A 25850-nucleotide genomic window follows, 5' to 3' on the forward strand; every position below is an offset into this window, starting at 1 on the left:
CTTTAAAGGGCTCATCTGCTGGTGCAAGAAGCTGATTCATGGAGGGCGTGGTTGCTGGAGGAGGAGGAGAAAGGGACCGAAACTGCAGCAGGAGGAACTAAGGTTAGATAGCTGTAGTCGCTAATAGGAACGCTTCACTGTCAACCTCCCTGGTCAAAGCTTCAGGGATCTCCAGGTTGAAGCTGGCCATCCTCGGGGTTTCTACAAAGGCGAGAGACCGAGAGGGAAATGAATTATGAGCGTTGCGACAGGAATTTCTGTCTTTTATTGAGCCTAACTGCAGCGCTTTCCTCACAGAGTTCCACAAACCGGGAAATGGGGATCAAGGATGAGTCACTTTTCTAATAAATACACTACAATTGGCCGATCTTCCAACCGCCGGGGACTTCAACCTCGGCAGGGCGAGTGTGGGGCCGGCGAGGTTCTGTGGGGTCGGGCGGGGCGGTGCCTCACAGTCCAAGCCTCGCCGCCGACGTAGATCAGCAGTAAGTACCGCCCCATTAGAGCCCCGGCCTCCAATCGTATAACAGGTTTCGCCCAGGCCCCACCCTGAACCAATCCTCAATCGGACTCTGGCCTGTTGCCTGAAGTCTTCCGCCCATCGTCAAGATGGCGCCCCAATCCGAAAGCCGCCGGGCTGGAGGCGCAGGCAGGGGGCGGGGCCCGAGACGCAGGCGAGGGGCGGGGCCCAGAAGGGGCGGGGCCGCGGCTAAGGCTGGGGAGGAGGGGGCGGTGCGTCACTTCCGTTGTCAGGTGGCGGCGCCGCAGCCATGGAGGGAGGCGGCGGCGGCGGCGGCGGCTCGGTTGGCTGCGCTGGAAGGCGGCGGTGAGCGACTCGCACGCCCCCAGCCCGGCCCCGGCCCCCCGGGACGGAGAGCCGAGCAGCCCTGGCTCTGGGCTACGGACTATGGGCGAACAGCTCTGACCACCCGGCGAAGGTGAGGGCAGGGGTCCAGGAGCGGGGAGCCGGGTGGGGGTTGCGAGGAGGCGGGGCGGGCCCCGGCGGCCGCGGCGGTGGAATCGGAGTGACAGCCTGAAGCCATCGGGTGCAGCAGAAATGGCCCCGGCGAATGCCTCCTCCTCGGCTGGGGGCTCTGCCCTTCCCCGGCGGCAGGGGCGAGGGCTGCCTCGCGCCGGGTACCCGGAGGCCGCGGGAGCTTCAGTCCCCGCCGCAACTCTGGGAAGTGGGCACTGCCAGCTTTGCCCAGAGTCACCCAGCCAGTGAGTGAAGCAACCGGTGTGTGAACCCAGCCAGATTTTTCCAAAAAGACACCTTCTGCCTCTCCGTGCTTCCCTCCTAATCCCAAGAGTGAGTTGATAGAACGAGTCCCAAGGGAGGGCCAGCCAAGGCTTCCTCCAAGAGCCCTCACTCTTTGGCACGGGCGCTACCGTTGCTGGGGAATTTTTATATCCCGGGCGGCGTTCAGGTACGAGTCACAGCTACCTGCTTGCCAAGGCCATGTTTGGCCGGCCTTTTCCAAGGAGAGCTTGCTGTGGTCAGTGTTTCACCTGCCGAGCCGGTCAGGCCCGCCCATTCCCACGCCACTTGGCCCCGCCTTCCAGCCAGTAAGTAGGGACATTCGGATTCCCGATGCCGAGTTTTCTGCCCACCCCAATCCCCAGGTTTGAAGCCCTTTTGTTAGCGGAAGGAAGAGATGACAGCCGCCCTCTGTGTGGCAGGATAGACTTTGCTCTGTTTTAAGTCACTAGGGGAAACCGGTTGGCTTTACTTTGATTTTGAGAGCCAGTGGGGAAGAGGGTAGGCATACTGGGCTGGGCGCCTTTCCCTCTGAGTAGTTTTATGTGAGATAAGGAAGAGCAGAATGTCTAATTGTAGGGCCAAAAGAATCTTGTTTGTAAACAGTGCCTGTGAGCTCCTTTAGTGCTTCCTGATGGCCCTGCTGTGCAAGTTGTTGGTTGGGTTACTCTAGACAGTCCTCATTCATTCATTCATTCATTTCTCACATGACCACAACAAGAGTCCTTGCTTACAGGCAAGTGCTAGACAGTATAGTGGTTAAGAGTAGGCTTTGGAGCCAGATTTCTGAGTTCAAATTCTGGCTCAGCAACTTTCCAGCTGTGTGTCCCTGAGCACATTGCTTAGTCTGCCTGTGCCTCAGTGTCTTCATCTATAAAACAGGGATGATAACATAGAGAGACATTATGAAGAGTAAAAAGTTAACACGTAAAACATACAACCGTGTTTGCCACATAATAAGGATTCAATAAATGTTACCTATTTTTATTTCAAGGAGCATACAGTCTAGTTAAGGGAAATTGACCTGTAAACAAATGGTTGAAATGTGGTCTAAAGAAGCTAGTAGGCCGGGCGCGGTGGCTCAAGCCTGTAATCCCAGCACTTTGGGAGGCCGAGACGGGCGGATCACAAGGTCAGGAGATCGAGACCATCCTGGCTAACACAGTGAAACCCCGTCTCTACTAAAAAATACAAAAAACGAGCCGGGCGAGGTGGCGGGCGCCTGTAGTCCCAGCTACTCGGGAGGCTGAGGCAGGAGAATGGCGTAAACCCGGGAGGCGGGGCTTGCAGTGAGCTGAGATCCGGCCACTGCACTCCAGCCTGGGCGACAGAGCAAGATTCCGTCTCAAAAAAAAAGAAAAAAAAAAAAGAAGAAGCTAGTAGTGGCCGGGCGTCGTGGCTCATGCCTGTAATCCTAACACTTTGGGAAGCCGAGGCGGGCGGATCACCTGAGGCCAGAAGTTTGAGACCAGCCTTGCTAACATGGTGAAACCCCATCTCTACTAAAAATAGAAAAATTAGCCAGGCGTGGTGGAACAGCCCTGTAATCCCAGTTACTTGGGAGGCTGGGGCAAGAGAATTGCTTGAACCCGGGAAGCAGAGATTACAGTGAGCCGAGACTGAGCCACCGCACTCCAGCCTGGGTGACAGAGTGAGACTCTGTCTCAAAAGAAGAAGAAGAAGCTAATAGCAGCAGCATCAGAGTGCTGTGGGAGCCCAGTGGAGAAAGGGAGAAAGGTGCTAGCTCAGCCTTGGAGGTGCGGTAGGGTCCGGAGTGTGCCATGGGAAGGCTTGGCAGAAGTGATGCTGGAGCTGAGTCTAAAAGGAGAGGAGGAGAGGCTTAGCTAGGTGAGAATGAATACTTAGAGGGTGAGATAGACAAGTAAACTCTAGTTTATTCCAGAAATCTCAGCTTGTTCAATCTAGTGGAATGGAAGTTGATATGGTACAAGTGAAGCAGTATAGGTGGATGAAAGAATGCCATATTAACAATTTGAGATATCATGCCCAGGGCAGCCAGGAGCAAGTGAAAAGGTCTGAAGCAGGGGAATGACGTGATTGGTTACATATTTTAGAAAGATTTCACTGGAGTCCCAGTAGAGGAGCGAAGGAGGAAGACAGGAGGGACTGAAGGGCTGGAGAACTCTTCAGAGACAAACCTAGGCTTCTGAGAGGAGAGCTGGTGCTGGGGCGATGGATGTTTGCTGAGGAAGCACCATGTGCAACCAGTGCCAGATGGCAAGCTCCCTGCATTGGCCTGGGCTTCTCTGCCTGGCGCAGAAGTGCCTGGCACATGTGCCCCTCTCTTCCTGGGATTGCAGGTTGCTTGAGCATCTGGGGAGATAAGACTGCCCTCTCAAAGGCCAGTTGTAAAGGGTGCTGTGTTTGCTAACTTGTGCTTTTAATTTGACCTTTGGGGAAGGCAGTAGATTGTAGTAGTTAAGAGCTTATTTGAGGCCAGGCGTGATGGCTCACACCTGTAATCCCAGCACTTTAGGAGTCCGAGGCGGGCAGATCACCTGAGGTCAGGAGTTCGAGACCAGTCTAACATGGAGAAACCCCTTGTCTACTAAAAATACAGAATTAGCCAGATGTGGTGGTGCATACTTGTAATCCCAACTACTCGGGAGGCTGAGACAGGAGAATCGCTTGAACCCGGGAAGTGGAGGTTGCAGTTGCAGTGAGCCAAAATTGCGCCATTGCACTCCAGCTTGGGCAACAAGAGCGAAACTGTCTCAAAAAAAAAAAAGCTTATTCGTCTCTGCCATCAGACAGATCTGTGTTCTACTCCTATCCATGCTGGTCGCTAGGGGTTACTTTCTCCATCCCAGCTTTCTCATCTGTAAAATGGGGACAATAAGAGTACCTTCCTAACAGGGCAGTTGTGAGGAGTAAGATGTTACAGGATGAATACTTAGCAGACACTGAATAGTAAATGTTAGCTCTTATTACAGGCTACAGGAAAGAACTTAGGAATTAGTTGCAGCAATTCATGGCAACTAGAACTATGTCCCATTGAGCTGTCGGAAGTGTCCTGAGGGATCACAAGATCACAGAATTTTATTTTATTCTTTCTGAAAAGAAAATCTAAGGGGAGTTTACCCAGTCTGTATGGGAGCCATGCAGATGATTCAGCTTGGCTCTTTAAAATAACTATTTTTAAATATAGAAGTAGGACTGCTGAGAAAAAAATAGTACTTTAAAGTATACATGGGTTGGCCAGGCGCGGTGGCTAGTGCCTGTAATCCCTGCACTTTGGGAGGCTGAGACAGGCAGATCGCTTGAGCCTAGGAGTTCAAGACCAGCCTGGGCAGCATGGCGAAACCCGTCTCTACAAAAAATACAAAAATTAGCTGGGCATGGTCATACGCACCTGTAGTCCCAGCTACTAGGGAGGCTGAGATGGAAGGATCTCTTGAGTGCAGGAGATCGAGGCTGCAGTGAGCCAAGATTGCACCACTACATTCCAGTTCAGGTGAACAATGAGACCCTGTCTCAAAAAAAAAAGTATACGTGGGAGAAAATGTATTTAGAATTTCTTCTCTGTGTGTCCCTGCTAGCAACCCTAGTCTGGTACCTGATTAAGCAGCATCAAGAGGCGTCACACACGCTGATGAGTGTGGTAACTCAAAATATAGAGCCCTGATTCCACATACATGAGCTCCCATGTGTGGCTGAGGCTGTGCTGGGTCCTGGGGGCAGGAGGAGGATGGAGAGGCCGGCCCTACCATGGGGGAGGTTGTGGTCTAGCAGGACGGGGCAGGCTTCTAACCAAGTAACATGTGCACAGTTTGGCAAGTCTCTCACAGAAGTCTGTAGCATGTGGGGGACCCCAGTGGAAGAAGTGATTGAGCTCTAGGATGAGGAGGAGACTGGGGAGAACTTCAGAGAGCCCTTAGAACTTGGACTGGGACTAGGTACAGCAGCTCACGCCTATAATCCCAACACTTTGGGAGGCTGAGGCAGGAGGATCGCTTGAGCCCAGGAATTGAAGACCAACCTGGCCAACATAGTGGAACCCTATCTCCACAAAAATTAAAAAAGAAAAAATTAGTTAAGCGTAGTGGCATGTACCTGTAGTTCCAGCTACTTGGAAGGCTGAAGTGGGAGGATCATTTGAGCCTGGGAGTTCCCAACTCCCAGTAAGCTGTAATCACACCACTGCACTCCAGCCTGGACAACAGAGTGAGACCCTCAAAAAAAGAACTTGAACTGGATCTTGAAGAATGAATAGAGTTTTCTGGGGGTCTATTAAGCCCCCCAGGCACGGGGAGCAGCCTGGCACAAGCATGGATATGTGGTAATTCATGTGTCACTTGAGGAACCACAGGAGTTCTAGCCCAGAGTGTGAAGGGACAGACTGCAGGACGTGCCTGAGAGGTAGGCAGGCACTAGGGCTCAGATGCTTGAATTTTGTATTCTGTTGGTGATGGATGCCTTGCATTAAGTGGAGGAAACATACCATTAGACCTGCATCTGCTTTGGAGGATGGAGTGGGTCGAGGGGAGGTTGGAGTCCCCATAGGAGGCTTTTGCAGTAATCCCAGCAAGGGCTGAGAGGGGCTTGGATCAGGGCAGAGGCAATGGGGTTGAGAAGAAGAGCAGAGATTAGCTGTTTAGGGGGAAATCAACTGGACTCTGGGAGTGTCTGGAAGTGATGCCAGAGGGAGGAGGAATGGTAACAGTGACCTTGAGGTCCTTGGTTTTGGTGACAGAGTGAATAATAGTGCAGACACAGGGATGGCTCAAGGAGAAGATAATGGCCAGTGAAATCTGCCAGCTTCATTCAGTAAACCCTGGGCGCACCCTCTTGGGAAAGGATCAGTTGGAACGTCTTACAGAACCCTGTCTGAACTTGGGCCAGGCTTCCCTTTGCTTTCACCTGAGTCAGCACCAGGGAGAAGGGCAGCTTTCCGTCCTTCACCTGTCCTCTGCCCAGATTTAACCAGGGAGGTGAACCTCTTCACGTTTCACATCTGTAAAATGATAAATCTTCAGCTTTCCAATGGCCCTGAGAGCAACCCTTCCCTCTGGCAATATCCACCCCAATTCAGCATACTACGGGGTCCTGAACAGCAGAGACCCTCAGGGAGAGAGGCTTTCTCTGTGTCCCCTGGAGATCTGATCTAGAGAGAGGTCTGGAAATTGAAGTTGCTGCCTGATGCTGGCTCAGCAGATTCAGCCCCTCAGGAAGGATTGGTATCTGCCAGAGGCCACCCAGGACTTGCTCAGAACCTTTAGGGAAGGGAGAGAAAGCTGCCCAGTGTCCTTGACCCTTGAAGTTCTAAGGGAGCCAGAAGCTGTCCCTCAGCTGGATTGGACTAGAGCAAGGGGTGTGCTGGTGGGCGGGCCTTCAAACAGACCCTTTGGAATTTGGGAGATTTTTTTACATGATTTGTCCTTGGGTTTGTCGTGTAAAGAAAGTAAATGAGAAAATGGCCTGAAACAAGAGCATTTCTTTCTCCTCCACCTGCTCAGGTGAGACTCTGGCCTTGAAGGTAGCTGAGGGCCCACAGCACCCCCAGCGTATCCTCCTAGGCTCTGTAATCAAGATCCAAGAGGGGAAAGGATGGAATTGCTTGCTGTAATTTACTTACCGTCTTAGAGATAGTTCCACTTCGGTACATGCAGGTCTGGGTCGTTTGTGGCTATGATGTGTCCCACTGCGAATGTAATTTATTCAACAAACTCTCTGCTAACACTTGGGTTGTTTTCTGTATTCTACTCTCTAAACACTTCTGCTGAAGTGACTTTCTTCATACGTATGAGTTTGCCCACCTTAGGTATCATCTGCAGGATAAATTTCTAGAAGTGAATTGCTGCCTCAAAGACTATCCTTTATTATTATTATTTTTAAATAATTTCTAGGCCTCCTTTTAATAAATTGGGGCAGCCTTATTTTTCCCCCAGCAAGTGAATCTATTCTTTTGGGATGAGGTCGTACTTCCTGAGGGGAACGCAGGTGTTCCCTCTCGCTAAAGAGGCTACAACCCAGGCCAGCCACGGTGGCTCACGCCTGTAATCCCAGCACTTTGGGAAGCCAAGGCGGGCGGATCACAAGGTCAGGAGATTGAGACCATCCTAGCTAACATGGTGAAACCCTGTTAGAACCCTGTCTCTACTAAAAATACAAAAAATTAGCTGAGTGTGGTGGCAGGCGTCTGTAGTCCCAGCTACTCTGGAGGCTGAGGCAGGAGAATGGCATGAACCTGGGAGGTGAAGCTTGCAGTGAGCCAAGATCGCGCCACTGCACTCCTGCCTGGGCGACAGAGCAAGACTCCGTCTCAAAAAAAAAAAAAAGGCCACAACCCAATGGTGTTCATTCTGTCCTGGCCATGACAGTCAGTCTTGGGTGTGAGTTCAGGCTCCCCAGAGCTTAGCAGTCCACAGGCCTGATGGTTTCAAAGGAACTCTAGTTGTTGGAAAGCAGCAAAAGTAGAAGAACTGAGAAGGGGTCTTGACATGCAGAATAAAGCTGTCCCCTCTAAATATGTTTACACACTGCCATCTACTTGGCAAAAGACATAGAGGATCTTCAGCTTTTAGAAAGTCTGGATCAAGGGTCCAGAAGGCAGAGAGAGTGGACTGGTCATTGTAATGGGAATTGGCAAGAACAGGACTGCTGTGCTTGTCATTTCTCTCTGGGACAGAGCTGATGTGAGGTGTGTTGAGGGGACAACAGTGCCTCTAGGGATAAACTCAGTTCAGCGCCTTGGGGACCTTGGACCTGGTGTAGCCCAGCATTCCATGGGGCTTTTGGAATCCTGTTGCTGGCATCTGCCAACTCTAGGGAACAAGGGTCCTGCTACTTTTTGCAATAAGTGTGGCGCTCCCAGCATTACTGAGTTTGGGGTAAGTTTCATAGTGTGCGTTCTTTTCTGACTCCTGGAGTGGGCCCTTCTGAAAAAACAGGAAGGAAACCAGCAAAAAAACAAGGAGGCCCGGCCAGGTGTGGTGGCTCACGCCTGTAATCTCAACACTTTGGGAGGCTGAGGCAGGCAGATCACGAGGTCAGGAGATCAAGACCATCCTGGCCAACATGGTGAAACCCCATCTCTACTAAAATACAAAAAATTAGCTGGGCGTGGTGGTGGGTGGCTGTGGACCCAGCTACTCAGGAGGCTGAGGCAGGAGAATTGCTTGAACCCAGGAGGCAGAGGTTGCAGTGAGCCAAGATCACGCCACTGCACTCCAGCCTGCTGACAGAGCAAGATTCCGTCTCAAAAAAAAAAAAAAAAAAAACAAAAAAAAACAAAGGAGCCCCACCACCTCGCAGGTCCTTTGCAATACTGCAATACATTATTGACTCTAAGGAAGTAAGGGTTGTCTCTTATTTTACAGCGAATACCCAGGCTCAGCATGGGGGTAAACAGCCTGTCCACTATTACACAGCCAGTAAGGGCAGAGCTGGGATTTCCAACTCAATTTGTATGACTCTAGAGCCCATGTCCCCTTCCTCCATCCTGGCCGGCCTCTGGCCCGGGGAGTCCAGCCCACATAGAATCTTGGCCTCATAGAGCCAGCCCCAAAGCTGAACCAGTCCCTTTCTTGCCTGAAGAATGGAAACCGCCACTGCCTTGAGACAAGTCCCTCCCCGACCTGCCCTATGGGTACTGGGCAAGGAGACTTGCAACCATGTCACCCAGCAGTTAAGGGCCTAGGCTCAAATCAGATGTGGCTTCAGATACTGAAGTGAGTGACCTTGAAAAAGTCACTTCCTGCCTCCAACCCCAGCTTCCTCCTCTGTAAAATGGGCATAACAATTTTTGCACTTAAGGTAGTCATGAGATACAAGGCTTTATGGCCTGTAGCACGTTCAGCCTGGTGCATGACAGGCAGACAAGACCCAGGGGCCAGCTCTAGCAAGGCCCAGGTGAGTTCTTGCCAGTGAGCCTGTGAGTGTCCCAAAAGAGGCATCCTGAGCCAGTTTTCAGCCTTTATGGATGCCAGGTCGCAAGCAGAAAGTTCCTTACAGGCATGTTTGCAGGCTATCTGGAGAGCTGCAGGGGTGTTCGCTTTGTCCTTCTGCCTCTCACTCTTTTGCTGCACCATTGCATTGGCACACAAGCTCACACATCCAGGGCACTTATGCTTACACCTCTTCCCAGGCCATACTCTCTCAAGTCCACCTTCTCTGAGGCCCAGCCTCGCCTGATTCCACTACTACTATTTTTTTTTTTTTTTTTGAGACGGAGTCTCACTGTGTTGCCCAGGCTGGAGTGCAATGGCATAGTCTTGGTTCACTGCAACCTCCGCCTCCCAGATTCAAGCAATTCTCCTGCCTCAGCCTCCCGAGTAGCTGGGACTACAGGTGCGTGCCACCACACCTGGCTAATTTTTCTATTTTTAGTAGAGACGGGGTTTCACAATTGTGGCCAGGCTGGTCTTGAACTCCTGACCTCATGATCCGCCACCTGGCCTCCCAAAGTGCTGGGATTACAGGCGTGAGCCACCACGCCTGGCTCCACTACTACTCTTAATAATTCTAATGGGTTCAGAAAATCTTTAGATTTTAAAAAATTATTGTCGTTTTAGTAGTTTATGGTACAATAGTTAAACAATACGGAAGAATATATAATAAAGCTCTCCCTCCCCTCTTTGGGCCCTTAGTTCTATTGACTGGAGGTGTCCACTTAAATTTCTTCTAGGCTGAGTGCGGTGGCTTATGCCTGTAATCCCAGCATTTTGGGAGGCCGAGGCTAGTGGATCATGAGGTCAGGAGTTCAAGACGAGCCTGGCCAAGATAGTGAAACCCTGTCTCTACTAAAAATACAAAAATTAGCCAGGTGTGGTGGCAAGCACCTATAATCCCAGCTACTCGAGAGTCTGAGGCAGAGAATTGAACCAGGGAGATGACGGTTGCAGTGAGATTGTACCATTGCACTCCATCTAAAAAAAAAAATTTCTTCTAGAAGTTTCCTATGCGTATTCAAAGGTGTATATAATCTTTTTTAACCTAAATAGGATTATGCTATACATATATTCCTTCAGTGTGCTTATTTTGGTAACATAGATGTCTTTATCAGCAGGCGTGGACCTAGTTGGAAAGGCTGCATAGTATTCCATTGTCTAGATGAACATAATTAACCAGTCCTCTCTGGGTGGCCATTTAGGTAGTTTCCTGCCTTGGGGGCGTGTGTGTGTGTTGATTTTTATGGTTTTGTTTTTTGCTGCTACACGTGTCTCTATTAGGGACCCTTGTTGAGCACATTATCTTTGTGAACCTGTGTGAGTATATCTGCAGGATCCATCCCCAGAACTGGCATTGCTGGGCCCAAGGCAGGTACATTTTCTTTTTCTTTGTTGGCTATGGTTTCACCCCTGTTTTCTGCATACCATCTGGGCTTGTGCAGAGCCTGGGAGGCCTGAGGTGGACCAGACCCTTCTCGAGACCTACATATAAGCAGACACATAATGAACACGCCCTCAGTGCATGGACATAGTCTTGCAGTGGTGGCTCCTGGCCCTCGTGATCTGCCACGTCCAGCTCTTGGTGATTCAGAGCAGGGGAGGCCAACAGAGGAGCCCTCTGAAGGGACCGCCTGCTGTTGGCCTTTCTAATCATACCAGGCAGCCTGTTGCCCCTCTGAGCAGCCATCGCCCTCAGCATTCAGTCAGACTTCAGAAAGTGAACTGTATTGTTCACTGTCAAAGTTGTGAAATTTTTTTTTTTTTAAGACGGAGTATTGCTCTTGTTGCCCAGGCTAGAGTGCAATGGCACGATCTCAGCACACTGCAACCTCCGCCTCCCGGATTCAAATGATTCCCCTGCCTCAGCCTCCCTAGTTGCTGGAATTATAGGCACCCGCCACCATGCCCAGCTAATTTTTGTTATTTTCAGTAGAGACAGGGTTTTGCCATGTTGGCCGAACTGGTCTCAAACTCCTGACCTCAGGTGATCCACCCGCCTCAGCCTCCCAAAGTGCTGGAATTACAGGCGTGAGCCGCCGCGCTCGGCCTAAAGTTGTGAAATTTAATTTAGCTTTTAACAGAGGCAGTTAAGGAAAGGCGATTTGCTGGCCCCAGTCCAGATTGCCTTTCTCACAGGATAATTGTGGTGATTTTTGCTATTGAGAACAGTATGAAGAGAATCGCAGGCACCTAGGCCTGGCCTGGCTGGGCTTTCCTCTCTGTCACTCTGGAAATCTGGGATAGAAGGAAGGAAACGTAACATTTCTTTTTTTTTTTTGAGACAGAGTCTCACTCTGTCACCCAGGCTGGAGTGCAGTGGCACGATCTCGGCTCACTGCAGCCTCTACCTCCTGGATTCAAGTGATTCTCAAGTGATTGTCCTGCCTCAGCCTCCTGAGTAGCTGGGATTACAGGCGTCCACCACCGCACCCAGCTGATTTTTGTATTTTCAGTAGAAATGGGGTTTCACTGTGTTGGCCAGGCTGGTCTCAAACTCCTGACCTCAGGTGATCATCCTGCCTCGGCCTCCCAGTGTTGGCATCACAGACGTGAGCCATCGCACCTGGCCAGGAAAGGTAACCTTTCTAAGTTAAGCATCTAGTGCCTCCTATGTGCTGGGCCCTGGCAATCCTGAAGGGAACTGTTTTTGGGAGTAGCGCTGTCCCCGTCCTCTAGACAGAAGACTGCAGAGCAGAGAAGCATGTGTCCAGGTCACACAGTGAACAGAATGGTGGCTTTTAGACTCAACCAGTGGTTGTTTGCTGCTTTCTCCTTGCCTGATTTGGGCTATTGAGGGTGGTAAGAACTTGAACTCCACATGGGACCCCATGGCAGGCCTTATTCCAGGGCTGAGTCACTGCACAAAGCAATAACTGATGGTTGGAGCTGAGGGGCCTCTTAGTCACATGCCCGTGCCAGGATCTCCCTTGTTGCAATCTCCTCTTCTAGTCCAAGTGAGCCAGAGCAGGCCAGTATGACAGGGAAGACCTGCCAGTGACTCAGTCTGCCTTCACTGCGCATGGCAGAAGGCACCCTGCAGAGCCAAGGGGCCACCGCAAACATCCCCTAAGCCAGTGTGCTTGGCTGCTTTCCCAGGCTACTTCTTGGGATGGAGATGCCAGGCCAATACGGCCCAGAGAAAGAGCTTGTAAGTCTGTCCCTTCCTTCTCTGACACCCACACACAGTGACGGATTATTTGTTGTCACATCAGCTGCTTCCGGAGGCCCTTGGGAGGGGAGAGCCAGTGGCAGGTCTGGCAGTGCTGCCCCGGATTCTGCTCTGGTGGCTCTCATCATGACTGCTGGTAAAGCGCTTTGCTCCCAGGAGCAGCCGGCCTGGTTCAGGGCAATGGGGACCGGTCTCTAACTCCATTTATCTTTCCCCCAGGAGAGCCTGCAGAGAAAGCTCCTCCGTGTGCACAGCCCTGAGACTTTTCTTCCAGAATTTCTCTGGGATGCATCCCCTTGGCCAGGGGCCTTTAGCTTCTAGACTTTCTTTGCAGCCTCCAAAGGAGGTCACAGAAAAGCCCAGTGGGGACTTCCTGGGGGCAATGGGATGAGGAGGGATATCACTGATTACACAGTCTCCTTTTGTGGGGCTAACTCATGAACCTTGCCTCCTGGAGGAGACTAGAGCTAGGTCACCAAGCTGCAGACCCTGGAGTTTCAGGCCCTGCCTGGCCCCCAGGCCTGCTGTGCTCTGCACATTGGACTCCTGCTGAGGAAAGGCAGCGGTGGCAGAGGATGTGCTGGGGGAGCAGGCTGGGCGCAGGGCCCTCTTGCTGACCGCCCCTCCCACTTCCCACTGGGCTGAGTCACTTCCTCTCTGGCTGCAGCAGGTACTCTCCCACAGGCTGGGAGCAGAGCAGGCCTCAGGGGGTGGGGTCACCCCATACAAAGAGAGCTCTGGTTAGAAGCAGCCAGTTCACTTATAACCCCCAAGGCAATAAAGTGCAGCATTTGGAGATGTGATATTGTGCATTAGATGATGATATTATGTATTCTTGACAAATTGGAGCTATACATGTCCTGCGTTTTAAAAATGAACAAAATCATCGCTCTCTTTTGGAACAGTGAAGATGACAGCACATGCATGAATCTTTGTCATCAGGGAGTCCTGGCTGAAATCGAGGGATTACTAATCCTCCTCTCTATCCGCCTCCCCAGCCTGTCAGCATCTGTCCTGAGCACAAAACAAATGGCTTCCAGTGGGTTCCTAAGGAGATTGTTCACAGCCACCAAGCTCCTGGGGAGAGGGTGCGTGCCTCCTTTGGGGCTGGCTGTCATTCAGACTCAGCGAAAAAGCCCTCACCAGAGCCTCGACCTGGGCCACAGTCTTTAGGCTTTGCTTTTTCAATAATGGAAGGGGAGAATCCACATCAGAAAGTGGTGCCAGTTAAAGAGAGAATCTGGGAAACACTGGGAATGGTTTCTGGCAAGCGGTGGGTGCCCATCAAATAATGAAAAAAAGACACACCTGCAGAGACTTGTCACAGGGAAGCGTCCTCAGCACGGAGCAGGGAGCACTTGCCCTTCACCTAGCAAAGACCTGGTGATACTGCCAGCCACAGCATCATTCAGCTGTCCTGTGAAGGGAGGCATACTACCATCTCTGTTTTACAGATGAGGAAACTGAGGCCCCCAGAGGGTAGGTGACTAGTGTAGAGTCACAGGAGATGTGAGTGTCAGAAGTTGAAATTTGAGCCCAGACCTCCATGACCCCCAAATCCATCTTGTTATCCCAGTTGGCATTTGCGTCACTGGTCCATGGCTTGAAACCCTTGGTTCTCTGAGCTATGAATTCCTCTGGGTTTCCTGGACTGCCTTTGTGGATGGAGAGCAGGTCTGTAGGTGTCCCTGGTAGAAGCGTGTAAACGTGAGTATTAAGTGCACCAGGAGTGGTGCCCAGAGTGCTTGTGTCAGGGAAGGGTGGGGGATGCTGCCTCTTGGCTCATGGAGGGATATCTCAGTAACCCAGCCTCTGACTCAGCCCTTTTCTCCAGAGAGGCCCCAGTCAGCAGCCCCTGAAATGCCTCCTTCCGAGGGAAGCATGGCTTATCTCCCTCCCTGCTCACCTGCAGCTTTCTGGCTTGATGGCACCTTGGTTGCAGGAGAATGATTGTTTAGAAGTAAGTCTAGAGGGTACTGTCCTCTCTATGCTTGGCATGCCTGGAACTATGCAGACATTGGGTGGAGAAGGAACAATTGAGGAATCAGTGTAGTCAGGGAAAAAGAATATGGGATACAGCATTGGAAAAGCTGTTTTTATATCCCAACTCTTCCAACAGCTAGCCAGGTGACTTCAGGAAGGTCTCAGAGTTCTGAGTGTCAATTTCTTTTTTCTTTTCTTTTTTTTTTTTTTTTTTGAGACAAGGTCTCACTCTGTCCCCCAGGCTAGAGTGGTACTGTCGTGGCTCGCTGCAGCCTTGAACTCCTGAGCTCAACAATCCTCCAAACTAAGCAACCTAAAACTCCCAAGTAGCCGGGACTACGAGCTGTGCCCAGCTTTGAACTCCTGGGCTCAAGTGATTCTCCCACCTCGGCCTCCCAGAACGCTGGGGTAACAGGCATGAGCCACCACGCCCGAGCTCAATTTCTTTTTCTAGAAAATGTTGTGTTTTGTGTGTGTGTTGGGGGACATGATCAGTTGTCATTATGTACCAGCCCTCTACATCCATGGGTTCTGCATCTGTGGGTTCAACCAACTGCAGATCAAAAATGTTCAGGAACAAAAATGGATGGTTGTGTCTGGACTAAACATGTACAGACATTGTCTTTCTCCGTGCCCTCCCCTCCCCTTCCCTCCCCTCCCCTCCCCTCTTCGGTGGAGTCTCGCTCTGTCACCCAGACTGGAGTGCAGTGGCGCAATCTTGAGTCACTGCAACCTTGGCCTCCAGGTTCCAGCAATTCTCCTGCCTCAGCCTCCCGAATAGCTGGGATTACAGGCAAACGGTGCCACGCCCAGCTAATTTTTTTTGTATTTTTAGTAGAGATGGGGTTTCACCATGTTGGCCAGGCTGGTCTCGAACTCCTGACCTCAGGTGATTGCCCACCTTGGCCTCCTAAAGTGCTGGGATTACAGGTTTGAGCTACCGCACCCAGTCCTTTTTTTTTTGGTGACAGGGTCTTGCTCTGTCACCTAGGCCGGAGTACAATGGCACGATCACATGATCTGTGATTACACAGGCATGACCCATGGCACCCAGCCATACTGTTTTTTTCTTGTCATTCTTTCTTTTTTTTTTTTTTTTAGACAGAGTCTTGCTCTGTTGCCCAGGCTGGAGTGCAGTGGTGCGATCTCGACCCACTGCAAGTTCTGCCTCCCAGGTTCACTCCACTCTCCTGCCTCAGCCTCCGAGTAGCTGGGACTATAGGTGCCCACCGCCATGCCTGGCTAATTTTTTGTATTTTTAGTAGAAATGGGATTTCACTGTGTTAGCCAGGATGGTCTGGATCTCCTGACCTCATGATCCACCTGCCTTGGTCTCCCAAAGTGCTGGGATTACAGGCATGAGCCACCACACCTGGCCCTTCTTGTCATTATTTCTTAATACAGTATAATAACTACACAGCATTTCCATTGCATTAAGTATTATAAATCTAGAGATTATTTAAAGTATATGGGCCTGGGCGTGGTGGCTCCCGCCTGTAATCCCAGCATTTTGGGAGGCCGAGGTGGACAGATCACTTGAGGTCCAGGAGTTTGAGACCAGCCTGGTCAATATGGTGAAACCCCATCTCTCCTAAAAATACAAAAATTAACTGGGCATGGTGGCGTGCACCTGTAATCCCCACTACTCAGGAGCCTGGGGCATGAGAATCACTTGAACCCAGGAAGCGGAGGTTGCAGTGAGCCAACATCGTGCCACTGCACTCCAGCCTGGGTGACAGAGCGAGACTCCATCAAAAAAAAAAAAAAAAAAAAAAAGTGTAGCATGGGAGTATATGTACGGGTTATATGCAAATACTACATTATCTTATATTAGGGACTTAAGCATCCATCCTTGGATTTTAGTATCTGTCAGAGGTCCTGGAACCAATCCCCATGGATACTGAGGGATGATTATATTCGCAAGTGCTTTGTAAACTATAAAGCCATGTGTAAAAATTAATTATGTTGGTTAATCTGAGAGTGTGAGCTGCCCTTGGCGGGTTCTAAGTCTGAAATTCACCACCCAGAGAGGTGCACAGCAGTCTACAAGAGACCTGGCAGCCACCTAGTGTGGACAGGTGGTCCACACTAGAGCATGGGTGGTGACCTCAGTTGGATCACACATTCAGATTTCACATCACTCACCTCGAGTGTCATCTTTTCACCCCAGGTGTAGTCAGATAAATGCATAGTTAGGCCAGAAGTTCTCTTCAGAGAAGCGAAAGTGGTTGAAATTTTTCTGACCAACAGAAGGACCTTCACACCACAAACCTGGAGTGGCATGGAGGACCTGTCACCAGTGTGAAGGGACAGGCCAGGCTGTCACTCCCACACTCCCCACATCTTGTCGCAGGAAAGCAGATCGTTTGGCTGGATTTGGGGCATTCTCCCACACAGGGCCTGGTCCATCCCTTCATCAGTGAGGGGTTCTGCACAGCTGCAGGCGTGTTGTGAATAGGTTTAATTCTTCAGTAGGGGTTCCTCTCCAGCAGCAAATGCTGTCTACGCGTAACCCCTGGTGACCAGCCAGCTTAGACCCCGTTCTGCCTCCTGCGTTTCTGACGTGGGACTTCTCCTGGACAGACCATCGAGTGCAGCCCCAGTTCCCTACAGCTGCGGCGCCCTGTCTCCAGCCGTGAGTTGGCAGATACTGGCTCGTCTGACCGTCTGTACTTGCTTCAGCGTCCCACTCCAGCCACTGACCTCTCCTTGGACATAGCTTTCCTGTGAATCACACTTTGTACCTCTTTATTCACCTGCGTCTGTCTCCTGCCCCAGCAGGAACCACGGTGCCTTATGGATGCCCAGCAAACAGCCCCACACTGTGCTCTCTTCCAGCTTTGCCCGGGCAGTGGGCTGGGTGCAGGGAGGCAGCAGTGGGTGGGAGTTGCTCCCTCAGGGGAGCCCACAGCCTGAGATGGGGGAGTCAGACAGATACACCAATGTGCAGCACAGTGGGAGGGGATGGAGGTGTGCTCAGGTGCTCTGGGGGTTGGAGGAGGAGCAGCCAGCTTTGGCAGGAGGCCTTCTGTGAAGACTTTCTGCAGCAGGTGACATTTCATTGAGGACCGAGGGAGAAGGATGTGCCAATCAGGGAGAGCGGGGCGGGGCAGGGGTGTTCATGGCATACTCGGGATTGTGTCATTTGGTGTGGCTGGATTTAGGGTGCATTTAAGGGCAGTGAGGCTGGAGAGGTAGTCTAGGTCTGGTTAGGCTCACTGAGGAATTGGGGTTCTTCCTGAAGAGCATGGAGCCTTTGGAGGACCTCCACAGTGGGCAGAGAGACAGCAGCCTCCTGGGATCTGATTGCCCAGCCCCACTCACGAACAGGTGGCTGAGGTGGGCTGTTCGCATGGCGTGCATCCTTCCTGATCAACCTGCGGAGAGCAGGGCCCCACCATCCTGCACCTGGTGCAGAGAAACCATGTGAAGATGCACTGCAGAAAGACGCCACCAGGTGGCAGGCCTGGAGATTGCATGGAGGCCCCCCCACCCACCATTTCCTTGATATAGCACAGTACTGAAGAGAGGGGGCCATACAAGACTGAATTCCTGTTCATGCCAGGCTGGTTCTGCCCAACATATATGAGACTGCACGTTCTGCCACTGTTGGCTGTGTACCCACAAGCCACAGGTCCCTCTGAACCTGTGAATCAGGTCTTGGTAGCTATTTGAGCAGGTTGGACTTTCTCCTCTACCTCCGGGGACCTGAGAGTAAGTTACAGACTTCATGACCGTTCACCCCGAAACACTTGAGTATGTATCACCTAAGAACAAGGACATTCTCCCGTAGAACCACAATGCAATTTGCAAGTTCCGGAAATTTAGCTGATACAATACTATTATCTAATAAACAGTCTGTATTCAGATTTTACCAGTTGCCCAGTCATGTCCTTTATACCTTTTTTCTCCAGGATCACCCATTGTATTTCTTTGTTGTATGTCTTTAGTCTCCTTTAATCTAGAATCATTCTTCAGCTTTTCTCTAACTATCTGACATGGATGTTTTTGAAACATACAGGCCTATTGTGAATGTCCTTCAATTTGGGTTTGTTTCATGAATAGATTCGAATTATACATTTTTTTGGGGAAAAAAAAACTGCATGAGTAGATCGGGGGCGGTGGCTCACGCCTGTAATCCTAGCACTTTGGGAGGCCAAGGTGGGAGGATCACTTTAGTCCAGGAGTTCGAGACCAGCCTATGCAACATAGCAAGACCTCCTCTCTACAAAAAATTTAAAAAATTAGCCAGGTATGGTGACGTGTGCCTGTAGTCTCAGCTACCCAGGAGGCTGAGGTGGGAGAATCACTTGGGCCTGGGAGGTGGAAGCTGCACTGCGGTCTGGGTGACAGAGCAAGACCCTGTCTTGGAAAAAAAAAAAAATAGCATAAGTAGGACATGTTGATTAAGGGCATCATGTCAGGAGGCATGTGATGCCAGTTTGTTCTATTATTGGTGATAGTGACTTTGACCACTTGGCTAAGATCGCAGCTTGCCTTTTAAAAAACGTAGGTGTATTTACACACAGTGATTTCACGTCTTTTAACTGTACTGTTCAATTGTTTTGACCAACGCACACACTCAGAAGCTATGTCCTTCGGCAGTAAAAGTTTTACAGCGCAATATATGTGCTCTGCCCTCCTCCTGCAATCCAGCTCCAGGAGATGTTAAGCTGGAGGCACCAGGTCTGAATTCCAGACTTCTCTCCACCACCCACACTTCACCTCCAACTGGAGCATGACCACAGACCCCTTCAGGGAGGCTGGCGGCCTCTTCATCCTGGACAGTCCCTTACTGTGTGCCAAGTAGGTAATTGCCAACATGTGTGCGCTCCTATGTGGCCGCCTGTGGGGATGCTTCTCTGTGTGTGGGGGGGACCCTCCATGCCTTGGCCAGGCTTCAGCTGCTTTGTAGTTGGGTAGACATGAGGACAGACTGAGCTGGGGAGATCAGTGGCGACGTTTCATCCACTCAGTGCCATCTTTGTTTGTATCCCACATCCCTTTGGAGATTGGTGTGTCCACCAGGTTGAACCATGGGGTAGAGCTATCCCTGCCAGCTCTCCTGGACCTGGTCACATTATACCACTGGACTCTGGGCATCTTCAGCCTTGGAACCCTTATGTAGTTCTGATGGCCTGACTTTCACTGCCTTGCTGGGAGACCTGGGCTCACATAGCCCAGTAGCTTTAGGGTGAGATGACTTTAGCCCCAAATTGACAGAGTAAGATCAGGTACCCCCTACTCAGGCCGTGCAGTGGGAGCTGTCCCACAGGTGAGGCCCTCTCACCCTGAGGCCCATGCTTGCTCCCCAGGCTTGGCAAAGCAATGAAACCCCTTGCTTTCAGAATCGGGCACAGCTACAGCCTGCGGACGGCGGGGTGCCAGCTGGGCTCTCTTGCTTTCTCCTGGCCTCCTCCCCTTACCCTCATTGTTGCCTCACTGAGCTTCTTGTTGAGTTCAGGTTCTAAGGGGACTGGTGCTGACTTGTGAGGATAGAATGTAGAAGAGTTGGCCGGGCATGGTGGCTCATGTCTGTAATCCCAGCACTTTGGGAGGCCAAGGCAGGCAGATAAGGTCAGGAGTTCGAGACCAGCCTGGCCAACATGCTGAAACCCTGTCTCCACTAAAAATAAAAAATAAATTAGCTGGGTGTGGTGGTAGGTGCCTGTAATCCCAGGTACTTGGGAGGCTGAAGCAGAAGAATCACTTGAGCCTGGGAGGCAGAGGTTGCAGTGAGCAGGGATTGCGCCGTTGCACTCCAGCCTGGGCGACAGAGCAAGACTGTGTCTCAAAAAAGACAAAAAAGAAGAATGTAGAAGAGTTAACAGATTCAAAGCTCCAGAGACTGCTAAGCAAGGACGGTTGAGTTCCTGGGGCACTGAGTAGTGGGCCCTGCACCCCAGCCTGTGAACCAGGTGTCTGGGGGGACCTGGCCTCCCAGTCTTCCTGAGACCAGAGTAGCCAGGGCATCATCATCACAGATCTCGCTGTGAAGCCAGGGTCCCTCTGAGCGGGCCCCCTAGAGGAGTGTTTGTGGACCACTTGCAGGCGTGTCTCTGGTGGGACGCACAGCTGTATGATTGGAGGATGGGGCAGGGAGAGGAGGGTCTGTCCCTGGGAACTGTGTCTTTGCTCACCCTACTAGTAAGTCTGCAGCAGCTTCCGGTTTTCTGGGCCTGCCTCTTCATGACGCTTCCTTTGCTTCAGTCAACTGTGGGTAGCATGAAGGGGTGGCAGGAAGGGAGGCAGCCTTGCTCCCTCTTCCCCCGCGAGCGTCTTTTTCGTCTCCCTGCCCGTCTGCTGCCATCCTTCTGTCGGCCTGTGTCTTGGAGCAGTTCCCGTGCCATTTGCTTGAGTCGAATCCTGATGGGGGGAGGGATGGGTCAGGCTGAGCCCACTCATTGTCTGTGCTGCAGCTGCTCCCTACAAACTGTTGTCTAGACCATGCCTGTGCGTAGGCGTGTAGGCAGCGTCTACACAGATGTGACACGCCTCCATGATGCTCTCCAGAGACCTGGGAAAGAAAGAGGAGGCTTACTGTTCCCAGGAAGACAGGGAACAGGGTCAGAAGGGTGGTGATACCAACTTACTACTGGAGGCAGTGGGCAGCGCAGGACAGGCCCAGGGCCACCGACCCTGGCAATGACTGTCACCAACTGGAGGGAGGGTATCCATTCACTCATGGAGTATCTGCTAGGCCAGGCAGTGGGCTGCAGTGGTTTTGTATATATGTTTATACATTTGTTTTTCCTTGTGAAATGTTTAGCTGTGGTGGAATTTTTCTGGTGGAGGGGGGGCAGACATTGAGCATATAAACACAAATAAATACATAATTACAAAATTTGGAAAGTACTATGGAGGAAAATTACAGACCACCGTGAGTGAGACTAACTGGGACCCACTGGTCATGAGGCTATCAAGGAAGACTTCTCTGAGGAAGTGATACTTACATTGAGAAGGATGCGTGGGAGTTAGTCAAGTAAAGAGCAGGAACACAGTGCCAGACACATGACTGCCCAGCTTTTAAAGATGTCTCTAGAAGCAGTTTTACCCTTCTCTGCTTTTATGTGAATGACATTGAATCTGCTTCCAGCATGAGCCTCTTTGGCAGAAGGCCCAGCCAAGCCTAACTGTGGCTTCTGCTCCATCTGGGGACTGTTGGGGCTCAGTGAGTTACACAATCCTAGTTATTCTCAAAATTAAGTCATGGCTGTGCTCCCCAGTGGCACAGCTCTGAAAACAAATTGGGATGATGGGAGGTGAGCCTGGTAGATTAGACCTGCAGTGCATTGGATCATCCCTCCTACTTTCCAGTTCACCACATATAGTCAGTCTCCTAGAGTTTAGAATAAGGGCCAAAACAGGCCTGGCACGGTGCTTACGCCTGTAATCCCAACACTTTGGGAGGCCGAGGTGGGCAGATCACCTGAGGTTGGGAGTTGGAGACCAGCCCAACCAACATGGAGAAACCCCGTCTCTACTAAAAACACAAAATTAGCTGGATGTGGTGGCACACGCCTGTAATCCCAGCTACTCGGGAGGCTGAGGCAGGAGAATCGCTTGAACCTGGGAGGCGGAGGTTGCGGTGAGCCAAGATCACGCCATTGCACTCCGGCCTGGGCAACAAGAGCTAGACTCCGTCTTAAAAAAAAAAAAAAAAAAAGAATAAGGGCCAAAACAATAGTATGTGAGGATTCCACCTTATTGGTGAAGACACACCTGTTCTTAGAGTAGGAGACGGCTTCCAAGAGTATCAGCAAAAACAAACTGAAGGAAAAGACTGAAATATTTAACTACATAAAAAATCAACCTTATTTTAATTTTAATTTTAAAAAAATTTTAAATGTTATACTAATTTTATTGAGATGGGTCTCGCAACATTGCCCAGGCTGGTCTCGAACTCCCGGGCTCAAGCAATCCTCCCACCTCGGCCTCCCAAAGTGCTGGAATTACAGACATGAGCCACTGCACCCAGCCCTTAACCTTTTCTGTTTTTTTTTTAATTAAAAAAAAGGTTAAAGATGAAAAAGCTATATATTAGTTACATCCTTACGTAGAAAGAGCTTCTAAAAATCAGTAACACTAATACACACATAGCAGTAAAAAATAGAAAAAGAATATAAAGGAAATTCGTAAAAGAAATAATAAACACAGCCAGTAAGCGTATGAAACAAATTCAATCTCAGAAATAATGAAAGAATTACGGATTTTAAAATGCTATGCTTTTTGTTGCCCACCAAATGGGCCATTTATAAGAGTAAGGAAATAACTGAGTCCTGGTGCAAGTTCTGGAACTCACTCTCCCACACTGCTGATGGGACTGTAAATTGGCATAGCCATACTAGAAGCAGCCTGGCAACATATGTCAAATACCCTTAAAAACATGCCCCCCTTGTATTAGCCTAATGGGGATTTTTTTTAAATGCGCCCCACTTGACTCTGCAATTCTGCTTCTTGGAATTTATCCAGAGAGAGACTTATCTAAGTATGACAAGATGTATAATTGTTTTTTTTGAAATGGAGTCTTGCTCTGTTTCCCAGGCTGGAGTACAGTGGCGCAGTCTCAGCTCACTGCAAGCTCTGCCTCCCGGGTTCATGCTGTTCTCCTGCCTCAGCCTCACGAGTACCTGGGACTACAGGCACATGCCACCACACCCGGCAAATTTTTTGTATTTTTAGTAGAGACGGGGTTTCACTGTGTTAACCAGGTTGGTCTTGATCTCCTGACCTGGTGATCTGCCCTTGGCCTCCCAAAGTGCTGGGATTACAGGAGTGAGCCACCGCACCCGGCCAACAAGATGTATACTTGTATGTGCGTGACTATTAATTCTTTTTTTTTTTTTTTTTTTTTTGAGACGGAGTCTCACTCTATCGCCCAGGCTGGAGTGCAGTGGCGTGATCTGGGCTCACTACAGGCTCCGCCTCCCGGATTCACACTGTTCTCCTGCCTCAGCCTCCTGAGTCGCTGGGACTACAGGCGCCCGCCACCACGCTCGCTCATTTTTTTTTTTTTTGGATTTTTGTAGAGACAGGGTTTCACCGTGTTAGCCAGAATGGTCTTGATCTCCTGACCTTGTGATCCGCCCGCCTTAGCCTCCCAAAGTGCCAGGATTACAGGTGTGAGCCACCACGTCTGGCTAATTCTTTTTAAGTGGAAAGAACCTAGATGCCCATAAATAGGGAATGGTCAGAGAAATCACTGTATATTGTACCAAGGAACCTGTGTAGCTATCTCAAGTGATGTTGCAAAAGAATATTGTGATGCAGGGATGTTAATGGGTTTTTGTTTTGTTTTTTACAGCTTTATTGAGATGTATTTCACATACTATGAAATTTATCCTTAATGGTTTTTGTTTGTTTGTTTTGAGATGGAGTCTTGCTGTGTTCCCTAGGCTGGAGTGCAATTGCGCCATCTCAGCTCATGCAACCTCTGCCTCCCTGGTTCCAGCGATTCTCCTGCCTCAGACTTCCGAGACAGGCGCCCACCACCATGCCCAGCTAATTTTTTTTTTTTTGAGACAGAGTCTTGCTCTGTTGCCCAGGCTGGAGTGCAATGGCATGATCTCAGCTCACTGCAACCTCCGCCTCCCAGATTCAAGTGATTCTCGTGCCTCAGCCACCAAGTAGCTGGGATTACAATAGGTGTGCGCCACCAGGACCAGCTAATTTCTGTATTTTTAGTAGAGATGGGGTTTCACCCTGTTGGCCAGGCTGGCCTTGAACCCCTGACTTCAAGTGATCCACCCACCTTGGCCTCCCTAAGTGCTGGGATTACAAGCGTGGAGTCACTGCGCCTGGCCTCCCTTAATGTATTTTAGGTGGGAAAAAAGGAAACTTATAAAATAGCATCACAGTGTGGTCCACGCGTTTGTGATAATAAAACTTTCTGTAAGCACACACACAGTCACACACAGGAGAAACATGCTTCAATGTCAACACAGCAGTTACATCTGGGAGGTAAGGTCATGGGTACCCTATTTTCTTATTTTTGCATATGTGTATTTTCTAACGTTTCTACAGAGAACATCAGTTACGTTTTTTTGTTTTTTTTTTTGAGGCAGAGTTTCACTCTTGTTGCCCAGGCTGGAGTGCAGTGACACGATCTCGGCTCACCTCAGCCTCCGCCTCCCAGGTTCAAGCAATTCTCCTGCCTCAGCCTCCCTAGTAGCTGGGATTACAGGCATGTGCCCCCAGGCCCAGCTAATTTTGTATTTTTAGTAGAGACAGGGTTTCTCCATGTTGGTCAGGCTGGTCTCGAACTCCCAATCTCAGGTGATCCACCCGCCTCGGCCTCCCAAAGTGCTGGGATTACAGGCGTGAGCCACTGCGCCCGGCCTATCAGTTACTTTTATATGAAGAAAAAGACAGGAACAGGCTGGGATTCTGTGTTTTTGAGTCCATTATGGAAGGGTAAAGGCTACACTCCTAAGGTGGATGTCAGGCCTCTATCCTAGGCCACCTCTCACCACTCCCTGCCTCACGTTGGATGCTTCGACAGCACAAACTACCTGGAGTTGGTTGCTTGCATGCCATTTCTTACCTGGGCATGTTTGCTCACTGAGGCCCTCCTACCACGAATGTCCTTGCCCTTTGCCTGGCCCACTCCTGTATCCTTAGGGAAGTTTTCCCGGAGCCCCCCGGCCACACTGGGCATCCTGTGACCCCCAACCTTCCCCACGTGGAACTCGTCTGTACACATCTGTTCCCTTGTCCCGCTCGGACGCTGCTTTGCCAAGGTGTTTGACTTTGGAGAGCTGGAAGAAACAACTCCTCTTTTGTGTTTTTATCTGGTTTTTTTTTTTTTTAATCTGTGTCCAGAGGTGTCTTTTAGTCTCTGGCCCCAATGTCCGCCTTTCATTTTTACACGGGAGGATCTCGGGATTATCAGGCAAATCAGTGCTCAGTGATCTTCAGTAGTGTTCTTTAACTGACTCTTAAATACACAATGAATTGTCTTTTTCTGAAAAGTAATTCAGGAAAAGTTTGAGTTTATGAAGGAAGAGAAAGTAAACCCTGCCATTGATAGCTTTGGGGAGTTCTTTCATCTGAGAGGACCAGAGAGTCAAGGAAAGATGGGAAGAGGGGTTCTCAGGGCTGTAGTCATCAAACTCTATGGGCATAAGAAGCCCCCAGGCCTCATGTGTAATAAACATCCCATTCCTGGGGCCCACTGTCCAGATATGGGCCCGAAATGGGCACTTCGGGTCATTAGGCTGTAGGTATTTGGAGGGCAGGTCTCACTTTGGGAATAGTTGCTCAGGGTTGGTGTTCAGCTGGATGGGGCTGGCTCTCCTCTGTGTCTCTGTGGTGGTCTCTTGGGGCTCTGTTTGGCATTAGCATCTGCACAAAGCCCAGTTTTCTTCTCTCTGAATTTAACTGGATACTTGGTGGTGGTGTGTTGGCTCCCCACCTCTGTACCCTGTATATGCTGCCTTAAAGGATGTCCACCTTTAGCATCTAATTAATCCAAGTAAAGGAGCTGTGGTTCTTTGTCACTTGGAGCCTTGGATGCTCCTCTGGGAGCGGG

General features: G+C 50.4%; 1 protein-coding gene and 1 long non-coding RNA gene across 4 annotated transcripts in view; one reads left to right on the forward strand and one right to left on the reverse strand.

The window, feature by feature from the left end:
- Positions 1-741: 741 nt before the first annotated feature.
- STK40 (serine/threonine kinase 40) overlaps positions 742-25850 on the forward strand; it is a 47746-nt gene continuing 22637 nt past the window's right edge. The window contains exons 1-2 of one of the 3 annotated variants that reach the window (XM_033227098.1): positions 800-938; positions 18977-19130. The gene's annotated coding sequence lies outside the window, so the exon portion shown is untranslated. Of the gene's footprint in view, positions 939-18976; positions 19131-25850 lie in introns of all 3 variants that reach the window. The other 2 variants (XM_033227097.1, XM_033227096.1) reach the window with 2 other exon arrangements.
- On the reverse strand, positions 2846-14086 carry LOC117092873. Its single transcript, XR_004440944.1, has 3 exons — positions 13880-14086; positions 13646-13754; positions 2846-3076 (listed from the first exon to the last, which is right to left on the reverse strand). It is a non-coding gene; the product is annotated as an uncharacterized LOC117092873 (long non-coding RNA).

Source organism: Trachypithecus francoisi, unplaced genomic scaffold (genome assembly GCF_009764315.1).
Source record: "Trachypithecus francoisi isolate TF-2019V2 unplaced genomic scaffold, Tfra_2.0 Lachesis_group12, whole genome shotgun sequence".
In the NCBI taxonomy this organism is placed as follows: Eukaryota; Metazoa; Chordata; class Mammalia; order Primates; family Cercopithecidae; genus Trachypithecus; species Trachypithecus francoisi.